The sequence below is a fragment of the Pollachius pollachius genome, assembly GCF_949987615.1.
Source record: "Pollachius pollachius genome assembly, chromosome: 9".
Lineage (NCBI taxonomy): Eukaryota > Metazoa > Chordata > Actinopteri > Gadiformes > Gadidae > Pollachius > Pollachius pollachius.
The window spans coordinates 18,637,954-18,650,382 of record NC_136942.1 but is presented as its reverse complement, the minus strand read 5'-3'; the positions used below and the strand labels follow the sequence as shown (position 1 = coordinate 18,650,382).

Here is a 12,429-nt window from a genome sequence, read left to right as displayed (position 1 = left end):
CAAAAACAAGGGCTGGCATCAGCGCCTTCTACAGAGACTGGGGCTGAACCCAGCAGCCTCCACCCTCCACCACCACCACCTCCGCCACAAACAGCCCAACAGATTAGCACTAAATCGGATTAAGGAGGAGTCAGAAGGTCCGTGGAGGAGAGGTGAAATGTCACCTCTGCACCGACCGCGTGAGGAGGCAGCGAGTGGGGTGCTCCTTGTAGTGGTGGTGGTGGTGGTGGTGGTGGTGGTGGTGGTGGTGGTGGTGGTGGTGGTGGTGGTGGTGATGCCAGTGGTGGTGGTGGCGACGGCGCAGCTGGGGGTAGAGAGGTCGGGGACAGATGGCAAGGGGGACATATGCGTTGTCTCTCTCAAGGCACGACATCGCCTCGCTCAACACAAGCACACACACACGGGCACACAGGCACACACACACACACCCACCCATACACAAACACACACACACAGAAACATAATACCAAAACATGCGGCTTCTGTCAGCCACAAATTGATAGCAATCTCCGCAAGCGTAAATGATTAACATATAGTGTGTCTTCAGTTGCCTTTCCATACTGTTATGACCAGGTGCTGGAATTATGTAGATGAACTGAACATATCATTTAATACATTCTTCCATCATACATTTTATTTAAGTAATACTAATACTATTTTTTTTTTTGCATAAATCTTGATGCAAGTTACTTTAAAATGTGATGATGGTGTCTGACATTGATAAAGTTGGTGACGGAGAAAGCGACTCGAAAGGCGGTGAGGTGACGCACAAGCAGCGGCCGTAGAACAAGTGGAGCGCAACAAGACACAGAACAAGGCTCTGAGCAGCCGGCCCAGACGCACAAAAAAAGGAAAGAAAAGAGAAAGCGAGTGGCTCGAGCATCCAGAGGAAGCACTGTGCCCCCACCATGTCAAACACAAGACTTCCAGAAATGACAGAAGCAAAATACCCACGCTCCCGACCCCAAAACCCTCGAACAAACAATGGACTCTATTGTGGAATGTTGTGGCACGCTCACACTCAGGGAGCACACAGAGACACAGTTTGAAAAGCGCCCGGACCATGACCTCCCCCTCCCCCTTCTTCCCGACGTTCTCTTACCCGTTTCCCAAACCCCCCCCTCCCACTGGGGGGGGGGGGGGGGGTCTTATCCCCCGTCACCCCAGACCTCACGCACGATCCCGCGGACCCCCGGGGCTGCAGTACCGCGAGCTTCCAACAGGAGGCCTCGGTCATTAAAATAACTTATTCAGCCCAAGGGTTTTCCCACACAGATCACTGTGCCTCAGTCTCCCGCTCCGATGCCCACAAGCATTTTCCTCCACTGACATGCAAGTGTGAACCTGAACACATATTACGCACGACACAAGAAACACACACACGAGCCAGGAGGACCGTTTCTGTATTTGCTTGAGAAATATCTCCCCGGATGCGTCGTCATTTGTTGTTCCAAATGTTTCATCGAGGTCTTGTTAGGCTCGCCACTGCTGCGGGGGAAGCAGCCAAATTGCACATCATAAACTGCAACAAATGGTAGGCCTGGGCCTCTACCCACTGCAGCAGCGCACGGGCTGCAGCCTCTGGATGGGAGTCAACAACATATCACCATGTGGCCGCCTAATAGCAGAGGGATATTAGAAGTGGCGAGGGTTAACTTCACCGTGAGCTGGAGTGGCGACACAGAGGAGCGCTTGTTGTTGTGCTCAGAGTTCACGACAAATCACGGGTGTTGTGTACCGCTGTGGTAAACATTGACTGGACGGGACGCCGTGATGAGTGACACTTTAGCTCTGTTCGCGTGGAACAATCCAGACCACCGCGGGAATGTAGAGAGTGCAGGACTCACAAACGCAAGCACGCACACTCACTTGACAGGTTGCGGTCAGCTATTGGTCGAACAGATAACTTGAAGCGTAAGGGAACGGGCACGCACACGCCTCCACACAGACACACAAACACGCAGTGACTAAAGCAAACAGGGGAAACGGAGGGGAAAGAGGCCGCGATCCTTTAACTATCACCCCATCAAAGCGCTGGCCCCGACTTCGCGTCTTTTATCAGGAGCCAAGTTTCCATGCTGCGCCGGGGCCGGTGGTGATTTGATTAGAAGTGCTTTAAACGCCCGGACCGTTCCCCTCTGCCCAGGGGCTCTCCCAGTGTCCTGTACAGTCTGCCGCGCCGCGGCGGGCTACACTTTAGCTAGTCGTCTGCTAAACTAGCCCCTGGCTGCAATATCGGCTGTGCTCTAAGAAATAAGAGTGGAGGGTGGAGGACAAGGGGGCAGCGTCGGCAGGGTAGAGGGAGGTGGGGGGGGGGGGGGGGGGGGTGGGAGTGATCGCACAGTACCTCTCTTGTCTGCCCGCTCTGTTTGATACCTGCTGCAGGAATGATAGGGCAAGGGGCCCGGGAGCCAGTGAGCTCAACACAACAGAATGCATGCAAGAAAGTGCTACCTTCTTTCTCTTTCTATCAAGTCCCCCTCCCACGGATCAGGAACACATTCCTGGTGTGTATACTCAGCCAGGTAATATCAGGCACACCTGAATTAACGTCTCCTATACCTTCAGGCGACTCCAGGGACGCAAACACTGGAATTATCTTTACGGCTTCACCGGCGGACCGGTTACTCATCCTGTAGATTATTGACGAGTTCAGAAGGGCCACGGCCACGGTATCCATTATATTCTTTAGCTTCTTCCTGACATTTTCAATGAATAGAGCGAGCGCGTCAGGTGTTTGTTTACCTCCTCCGTCTCGCCGAGGCTCAGCACAGGGGGCCATTTGAGGAGGGAAACACGGCGGCTGAATTAATGAGGGGCGATTGATTCTGGGCCGGATCAATAGCTTGGCTGTGTGTGCTTCTGGACAACAATGGAAGCCTACACGGTGTGAGGTGAGGCTCCGCCGGGTGTCTAGACGGGAGCAGGGGAAACATTAAACAGTGTTGCTTCGCTTGTTCTATCGAGGCAGAGAGAAAAACTATAGAATAACACCGGTCCGGCCTTTTACCTAGTCTTCTCTCGCTCTCGAAACCTGGAGGAAAAATATTGGCTCGGGTTGTCAACAAAAAGGGTCTGCTGGGTGAGAGAGAGAGAGAGGGAGAGAGCCAGAGAGCGTGCAGACTCTCAGGGAGGTTGAGCTGAGGAGTAAACAACACCGATGACGCCCTGTTTCCCCGGGCCGGGATGTCAACACGCACCCCTGTCTGCCATGGCACTGCTGTTTCAGCTCCTGTTACCAACAGCACCTACACACACTGACTGACTCACTGCCTGACTGTCTGGCTGACAGACAAACAGTCAATGCATCTGCTACGCCACCTTATATGTGAGCGTGTTTGTTAGTTGTTGTTGTTGTTCTTTATAGGGGGGAGCCGGGTGAAACGGATCACCATGGTAACAGAGGTATCAAACTACCTGTGCCCCGACTCCCCTGGGAGCAGCAGGCTCTCTATCCAATGCTTGACCTCCATTATTGATCGACAAACAAAGAGGTGGAGAACAGCGTCAGACGTCCATTTGAGGTGATGCTCTGTCGAATAATTATTCAATATATTTTGACAGCATTGCATTAAGAAAGTACTTTTATTTTTCTTCCATTAAAGAGAATAAGTGCATGCATTTTGATTCCGGGCTGAATCCAACCCCCATGAGCGACCCCCATCCAACCCCCTTTTTTCGCGTTGTAAACAAAGCCATGCTGGGACTGTTGGCCTCGTAAAGAAGGTCTAAAAGCATCCGCAGCACCTCTGCATTTCATGGACGGATGTCATATTGCAGCTCAACAAAATCCGCAGCAGGCAACTGAGGTCACCGGTACATCCTTCTGTTCAGATAGAAGAACCAAGAGGAACAAAGAGATCCCCACCACACTCGTTCTGAACTCTCAACTTTGAACATCACGAAATGTTCCCAAAGAAATGATTGTCCGTCTCGGACAGGAAAGGGAGTTTTAGAAGATTCCCTACAGTTGTAGATCTTTTACAGACACAAAATGGTGCTCCGAATAATCTTCACGATCTGCAATAACCATTAACCCGGAAAGGTTTGAGAAGACATGCAAAACAACCACATTCGAATGACTCGTAGGCCTGCGATGAACGGATAAAAACACCACTCATACATTTGTCTGGAGGCACTGCGGGATTTCCCACCGAAGAAGAACGCATGAACGCCAGTGAGGGGAGCGGCAGACAGCAGAGCGTCCGCAGAACACTTAACTGCTTGATTATATTCTAGTCCGCCGCTCACAAACAAACACAGGCTGATCCGATGTGTGGGGCTGTCTCCTGCTGACGCCAGCGTGTTTAGTCTGCAGCGCTCTGCCGAGGTGCGTCTCTGGCTCCACACACGCCGGCCAGGACGCCTCCCGATCAGACGCCTCCCGATCAGACGCCCGTGGCTGTGAAGGGAGCAGCGCGGAGCGGAAGGAGGCCCGACTCTGGGCCTTTGTTCCAGACGGCTCAGTGCCCGGGGACCAGCACGTACCAAAACACAAACACAAAGCCTGCAGGAGGGGGTGGACCGTGTGTGTGTGTGGGCCCACCCAGGCTCCTCCCCGGCCCCAACTGACAAACCGCACACATACACACTCGCACGCACACATACACACTCGCACACAGACACACACACACACACACACACACACACACACAATTACCACAAGTGCCTCTCTGCAGTCTCTGTATCCCAGACATACACATCACACGACCTGACCGTCTCTCTCTCTCTCGCTCTCTCTCTCTCTCTCTCTCTCTCTCTCTCTCTTTCCCGCCCGCATTCATAAAATGGCTGCTTCACAACTCGAGCTGCTGGCATGGAGTTTATAGATGTGGGGGTGCGGGGCAACAGGGGGCCAGAGGGCGGGACATGTTTGTTCTTTGATTTATTTTGTATCATCCCGTCCTGTGATCTCCTCTGTGCTGTCAGTTCACTCTGTCCTGGACGCAGTCACATTGGATCTCGCCAAATCCACATATGCCAACCTCCCCCCCCCTCCGACCCCGTCATCATCCCCCCCACACTTGCCTGTAATCCCCCCCCCCCCCCACCCCCAACACACACACACACACACACACACACATCGTGGCCCCACCCCCCTCCTCCCCCTGACCCTCGCTTCCCTCCAAAACAAACCTGATACCCTCATGGCCTGGGAGGGAAACTAAAGCGATGTGTGGGTTTATGGGAAGGAGGAGGCGGGGGAGTCGGAGGGCTGCTGGTGCCTCCTCCAGGAGGGGCCCGGCGAGGGGGAGAACGGGGACACTCTCATGTTCCATCCCTGGAGCCCAGCTCTGCTGTGTTTCTGCTGTTTCACCACATCACACAGACACGCACACACACACACACACGGGAACAGACACCAACAGGCACACACACACACACGGGAACAGACACCAACAGGCAAACACGGACGCACACACACACACACACACACACACACAGAAACACAGGCACACAAAGAGCCACAGGCACAGACACACAGAAACACACACGCGCACAAAGAGCCACAGGCACAGACACACAGGCACACAGACACACAGGCACGCTAGGCTAGCTGCACGTACACTGCTATCGTTTTCTTGCCCTCTTTCTCACAGTCTTTCTCTCGCCCGAAAATAGCTGCACGATTTTGTTGTTGTTTGTTCTTGCATGTGTGCGCAAACAATTTTGCAGACATATTTGTGCGGGGTAAATATCACCCCGCAGCAACCAGAAGAAAAAAAAAAAAGAAAAAAAAGGAACCAGCGGACCAGGCGAACGGGAGAGGGGGGTCTACGGAGGCCTCCTGAGCAGCAGCGCTGTAGCGGTGCCATCAGCCACCGCTGCTAATAAACCCATCAGTCTGAGAGCGACCCAGCAACCCGCCGCCTGCTTCCACAGCCCCGACCTGCTCCGGAGAGCTCCAGGGCACCCGCAGAGGTGCCAATGTTTGAGCAAGACTGTGTGCGCCTATGTGTATGTGTGCGTGCGAGCCTGTGTGCGTGTGTGTGCCTGCGTGTATAGGCTGAGGCAAACGAGTGCAAGGGCACTAGCGCATCTGACCTCCCCCCCCCCCCTCTGCAGTGTGGCTGCAGCAGCGTTTTCGGCTGCAGACGAATTAAAACCCACTCAAGCAAGAGCCTTCATCCACACGCACACAACCCCATCCCCTCACCAACCCCCCTCTCGCTTTATGTCCAGCCGCCTCCCCCCCACCTTCCTGCTACTGCAGCCCCAAGCTGAGGGGGACACCGAGCTGTTGAGAGGGGTAGAGGCCGGGCTCGCTTGAGTGAGTTTTACTTTTGTGTGTCTCTCGCATTCCCTCACAAAAGAGGTGCCTGCGTTAAAACCAACCGCACAAAACATTCCAGGCGCGTTGAAACAAATGTTTCGCCGCACCGCCACCGTGGTGTCCTGAGTCTCCGCTGAAAACCCTCCATCACACACCTCATCCGTAGCCCTGCTGTCCACACATAGAGTCAGTGACAACACACCGGTAAAAGGTGCAACATCTTCATGAATGGGCGACTGTACTGTCACCCCTGCCACCCACACACTCGCCCTCACCTGCCTGCGCTAGCACCTGGCCTTGAGCCTGCCCCCCAATGACTACCTTCAGCGTCGGTGAGTGATGAGGGCAACACATCATCAGGGCGCGCCGCTCCCTCCAGGTGGCTCAGCAGCCCAGGATCTTCCTGGCAACATCCGTCACCGTAGCGACGGCCGCCTTTGAGAGGGTCGGGCATAAGGAACAAACAAACATCCAGGCTGCGCTGCATAGTGCGGTTTCTGCCGCCCGTCTATTTATACGTGCTGCTGCTGCTGCTGCTCCGGAGGAAGCCGATCCTATTGGATCCAGATGTGAGAGAGGCTGGAAGGCCGGGGAGGCGGTGCTACTAGAAGGTGGCAGGCGGGCCCCAACCTATGCAGCTTAACCCCGCTAAGGGGCAGTCGATGACTCAGGGGCAGCGGCAAGATGCGGGACTGGAGGAGAGCTGCAGGGAGTGAGCGAGCCGCCACCCCCTCAAAGGGTAACTCTGTTTTTTGATGGCAGGATTTGACACAATGCAGACTGAGGGAGCATTATAAAAACCCTTTGTTTGTAAAGGAAATAAAAAAAACTATCCATAAACACAGGGTGCAACTAATCAAAAAACGCTGCATTAAAAATGTGAAAAACTTTCTGCGCCATGAGATATTCAAACTTACTCTGGTTAGGTTGTGGCGGCTGCTGGTAGGACTGAAGCAGATGCTCTCAGCCTACACTTCCTCGGTCTTCCAGTTGATGACAACCGAGACAGCCCTCACCGTCCCCGGGAACAGCGGCCAGCGATCCGCCCTCCAAAGCATAACCAGAACCCTCCGATGACAAGGAGCGCCTGTGAGACACGGCTCTCTGTGCTCTCTGTGTTCTGACCCCCGGGGATCGATTTCATGCTCGCCGCCGTTCCCCAGAGCTGGGATCCCGTTGAATCAACGGAGGGTCCGATGACACGTCACCAAACACACGGTATGACGGAGAGGACCAGGGTGCCAGGCCCCCCCCGCTGGGAACCTCTCAGAGTCACACCGGCTAACCCGACATATCAGTCATTTCCTTTTGATTCATGCCTCGGTTGAAAATATCAAATGTAGGCCGGCGATGACGATGATTTCCTTTCAACATGCCTCTCTCAGCAAAGCGTTGACTCATAGTAAGGCCCTGAGCGCAACAGGCCCAGATCCATGCGTGGCGAAACCGAGGGAGAGGTTATGGGAGCATTGCAAATTGAGACACATCTGCTCTCTGCGGCAGACACACCGGGGAATACTAGTCCCTCCTTGATCCCATCCTTCATCCGATATATGATGTGCTCATAGGGCCGTGCACATGTGTGCACCACACACACTCGCACACAAGCGTGGGTGCCGCATGTGGGGACTGATGATGGGACGCCACGTGAAGACAAGAGGGCCGGCTGACTCTGATACCGCTGGCGTCAGAGGGGAACGCAGGCGTCAGGCTGGGATGAAGTCAGACCCCTGTGTGCGGCGACTGGGCGCCGGGATACCAGCACTTCTCCGAGTCCTCTGGAGGAGCAGGAGGGAGAAGGAGGAGGAGGAGGAGGAGCGCTTGGAGATTCTGGATTAGCTCGAGGGAAAAAGCATCAGCCTAACGTCATGGCCAAACTGTGGCCCAACAGAAAACAACTAAAAGGTAACCAGAGATGCTCAGATTAGGCCAAGCAAAATGAAACCCCAGTATCTAGGAGCAAGCCCCACCGTCGAGAGTAATGGCATAATCATACGTCTGCTCTTCTCTCAAATAACTCGCGCGGCATTCCTGGTGCCCGCAGTGGAGCAAGTGTTCAAATAGAGCAGCAGTGTCTGGTTGACCGCCGGCATCTGGCTTGTTTTCACCCCTGAAGTGATACCGACAGCAGGGGAGGCGGTCGCAAGGCTAAAGCGCTTCCCCAGCCCGCTGTTAGCTAGGATTGAATAAACAGGTCACTGGGGAATGCACTCTGGTCTCCACGGAGTCAACACTCCCTTCATGTTCCTTTGAGGTCTGTCATTGTGGCGCACTCCGTCTGCACGTTCGGCGGGAGTGTGAGTGCGAACGGCGTTGGATTACACCGGCTAATAAATGACATCCTGTTTCCAGTGAACCCACTCGTCAGCTCAGCTGGTTGAACAGTCACCAGGAGGAACACTCCCGGGTTCCTCGGAACACAAAACCACATCGTGTTTTGATCCGCTTTCGGGCCAATTAACGCAAGGACAAAACAAGCTAGGTTAAACAACGCTGCCTTCAGAGGACATTCCTGCCCACGCATGTGTCGCAACATTGACCTGTTGGAGCCCATCCTGAGCACCCACCCCTCCCCCCCCAACAACCCAGAACACCTGCCACAGGGGGGAAGGAAGGAAGGAAGAGAGAAAGAGGGAAAGAGAGAGAGAGAGAGAGAGAATATCCCACAGACCTGTGGGCCATGTGACTTCAGACCTCCGCAACAGCCCAGGCATAGCAGGGAGGGGCCTGGCCCATTTCCCCTCCCCCACCAGCGACACATTAGCAAGTGCGAGAAACTTTGCCAGGAACTTGCGGAACCGAATTGTCTCGTCCTTTGCCATGTTACACCCAGAGCCATGCGGCCGCCCCGTGCAGTCACAGCAGCCTGGGCCAACAAGGTCAGGGCAGCAAGAAGAAAATAGCCCGGTGGCCTGGATGCCAATGCCATCAAAATAGTTGTGATCTCTTGGACTACGGTGTGCAATGGGAAGTGCAAAGGACCTAATGGGCTTAAGTCTGAGCCCAGACTGCCCACTGCTCTCCTAAGCCTTTGGCCAGCTGTCTGTCTGCCCGCCTTGAGACAGACATGGAGAAACGGCCTGCAGTACACACACAAACACACACTTCAATCCAGGACCACCAAAACACACTGCGGTGGCTGCGCCTACCCCCCCACCCCATGCCCTTCCCATCTGCTTCCCCAACGGTCAGACTCTCCTCAAAAACAACCCCCCCCCCGCCAAAACACACACACACACACACACACACACCTCCTCTGCTGGTCAAGAGCTCAGAGGATCAAACCAGAGTTGTTGTTCACTCTGGCCACTAATACCCAATGCCGTTATTTTCCAAATCAACCAATCAGAAGTTAAAGCAGCAGCGTCATAAGGATACACGCGGGTAGAAATGACGTCCGTCTTGTGGCCAGAAGTGCTTCTTGTCTCGGTAAAGACCAGCTATCGTTGGAGGCCCGCTGTGTGTGCACATGTGTGCGTTTGGGAGGTTGTGCGTGCGTATGTACATGCACACAGACACACACACCTCTGCTAGGTATCTCTCTCTGCACTCATCGCATTAAGAGCTAGCAGCTAGCAGTGCTCTGGCTCAGCGGGACAGAGTGTGCCAGCGCTCTCTCACCGCCCGGCACACTGCCTGCCCCTGCCGGCCTCTGTTTCCTTCGCTGCTAACCAGGTTGTGCTGGGAGAAGAATGACTGCATTAATTGTCTGCGATAGCTCGGGGATCTGCACTGTCACAAGGGGCGGGGGAGGCAGTGTATCGGAAATGGTCGTTATTGTGCGCGTGTGCGTTGGTGGCTGTGCAAGTCCACGCACTCATGCACACACAAACACATACACACACACAAACAGCGGCTGATGTAAAAGAAAGTCTCAGAGCAGCTTTCGTCTTGCCAAATGAAGGTCATGATGGCCCATGGCCCCGCGTCACTTAACCCCCCCTTTGACAGCAGGCCCTGGGCCATGGCTGAGCTGGGCTCCCCTTCTCTCTGGTTAGAGCTGCAGCCCTGGCCGGCCAACACCGTTCTCCAGCCCTCACCTGGCTGAAGCCTCACTCAGACTCAGAGGATGCCAGCACTCTAATTCCTTCCTTCCTTCCTGAGATATAATTGCTCACAATAGGAAACCCTTTCAAAACATGTTGGTGTCAAAGGTTCAACAGTTGACTTGATTACACACGAGCAGTGGGGGAGAGGGTTTGATTTAGCTCGACCGTTGCGGCAGCTGAATCACGGCATCTTCAGCTGGAAGCTAATCCAGTTCAAGAACAAAAAAGAAACATGGGAAATTGTTCCCATGTATTCATCCTACTTACTTATGATCAAAAGAACAGAAAGCTTCTCGCTCCAACCATGCAGACTTCTAAAGATTAAATAAAGTGGGAACATTTGCAGAAATCTGAGGAATTCAAAGTTATTTTAATTGCAGCCGTCACCCAGGTAAGTTCAACCCCATCAGTCGGAGCTTGGGATGAAAGAGACAGTTAAAAGTTTGGGGCCGACAAAAGGTAACTTTGAGGCTTTCCACCGGATTATGGCTATGGTACAGAATACCAAAATACATTTAAGCATTCAGCGCTATGTTTTGCTCACTGCGAGATATATTATGTATTGGCAGATACTTGAATGAATCAAGACGTCTTCTAAAACTCTCCTTTAAGCCACTGATGGAAGGTGACGGGCGCGCAGCACCCATCCAAGCTGTGAAGCACAACAACCATGGGTGCTTAGCGAGAACCGAGACTTCTGCGCCCACGGTTGAAGACGGGGGCAAGAGAAAAGTCCACAAAGGCATGAACTTTGTGAATATTCAGGCTTGCATTCTAATGAAAAGCCGGGCGTTACATAATATAGAGACTGAATGACAACTGGTACCTATTTGAACCCCCGAATCTCTTGGACAAAAAATTCTGTGATTGTTTGATTAAAAGCTGTTAAAATGTCAAAAGTTCTGACTATGAATTGAAAGGGATCGGCACAAAGAACATGAAAGAAAGAAGCAAGAGGAAAAAAAATGCAAAGTAACAAACCATGTAAAAAATGTATTTAGGAACAATGGCATTTCCAACCACCATTGTTCTTAGTTTGCATAAAGTGAGTAAAAATACCAGAATTGCGGGAGAGCATTTAACATCAGCTATTGACCGTAAAGCACTTAGGGAGGAATAAGAAGTAGATTGTTCTCCAAATACTTGTTCTATTAAGGGAGTTTAGAGGCTAATCTTTGAGTTCTGAATTAGTGGCGTTGGACGTGACACCGCAGAAGAACAATAAACCCTGAGTCATGCCTTCTTTACTTAAGCTGGCTATGCCATGATCGCCTTGGTTAACCCTGCCTATGCAATGCACTGCTGCTTACAGATCCAAAACCTGTCCAAGAGATTCAGGGGCGCAAATAGGTACCAGTAATCATCATATTCACAGTAGTCTATATCATACAACAGTTATCAGGCTAAAGAAAATAATGTCCTACATTTTATACTGGTACAACAGCAGAAAACCAGAAGGAAACATGATGATGAGTCACGCCACCTTTCACTGATCGTTTTAAAATCGAGTTTGGTGGGAGACACGGGCATGAGCCCGCTGGGCAGTGTTGGGTCATTTATCACCCCGCGGTGGTGTCATCTTGTGTCTGTGACACGGCAGGAACGAAGGGACCCGCTCTGAACCGATCCCCGTCGAGACCGGGGCTCGCGGTGGGGTGGGGTCAGGGGCGGTGCTACCCGGACGGACAACGTGGAGGAGATTGACGAGATTAGGATGACGGGGGGGGGGGAAGTACGTCTGAGTTGGGGGGGGGGGGCGTAGGGCGGCGATGGGCTACCGTCCGGGACAACGGCAGCGTTGCCGGCGTTCGCTCACAGCTGAACAGCAGCCCAGGGCTCAGGGGCGAGGCTAGCCCATTTTTAGGGGTGCTGAAGCACCCCTAAAAAGGGGCTCAGCACCCCTAAAACTTGGGAGTAAGAAATGTTATTCTAAAAATTATATTTGTTCGTCTTTGAAATTGTTAAATAATGTCCAAAACATACTCTGTAGTTTTTGGTTTGAAATGTATATATTTAAGGAAGAAAATGAAAAAACATCCCCGCTTAGCAAATGGTATCATCCTCTTCTCAACCATCCTTCTCCTCTGTACCTCTGGGTGGTGTGGC

The 12,429-nt window shown here is 52.8% G+C and overlaps 1 protein-coding gene across 1 annotated transcript in view; it reads right to left on the bottom strand.

Annotated features, from left to right (window-relative positions):
• Positions 1-12,429, bottom strand: part of igf1ra (insulin-like growth factor 1a receptor) — a 73,649-nt gene that overhangs the window by 36,927 nt on the left and 24,293 nt on the right. The gene's annotated exons all lie outside the window — the stretch shown is intronic.